Raw genomic sequence first — 789 nt, forward strand, 5'->3', positions numbered from 1 at the left:
AAGTTCATTAGGCCTATAGTACGTGTAATTACATTATAAAACAGAGCTTAATTCAAATAGGCACATGTTCTGAAGCTTCATTTTCATGTACATTTTTAAATGAATAATAATGAACCACTTATTTGAGGTTCGTTAATGAGTCAGCTTACGTTACTGAAGTGTTAATGTCTGGCCTACAAGCTGCTAAATACATAATCATAACAAGAATAAACACATGTGCCTGTGTTTGCTGTTCTTTCTTGGTCTTTCTTGATTTATGTCGATGAATCGAAACGAATCGTGTCAATGACTGTCAAATCAAATTGGTTCATGCAGCATTATTTATTTATTTTTCTGTAGTCAATCGCTGTCAAACAGAATCTAAGGACAAAATCGAGTCTTTTATTTCCTTCAGTCACGTACTATCGAATGCAATTTTTGAACGTAAGCGAATGTTTTGTTTTCAGCGAATCGCTGTCAAAGCGATTTTTTTTGCCAACCGCGTCGAATCAAATAGAATCTTCGTCACGGAGTCGATTCTTTTTCTACTTCATCCAAGCGCTGTCGAATCGAATCTTTCTCCCTGTCATTCCCCGTCAGCATAACTGCACCACAAATATTATGGCGTTATGTTTGAAAGAAAATATCAGACACATTTCTTATGAAATAACCGAGAAAAGACAGTGGCTCGAAAGAAGACACCAGGGCGTTTTGTCCTCGGCATATGGTTGTGCATTGTTGTTCTTTTTAACCCTCGTTTGTCTTTTGTAATTGAATAGGATGGTCCTATCTCATTTGGCCACCTCTCTC

This window comes from Sinocyclocheilus rhinocerous, unplaced genomic scaffold, assembly GCF_001515625.1.
Source record: "Sinocyclocheilus rhinocerous isolate Xijiao unplaced genomic scaffold, SAMN03320098_v1.1 scaffold2974, whole genome shotgun sequence".
Classification (NCBI taxonomy): Eukaryota; Metazoa; Chordata; class Actinopteri; order Cypriniformes; family Cyprinidae; genus Sinocyclocheilus; species Sinocyclocheilus rhinocerous.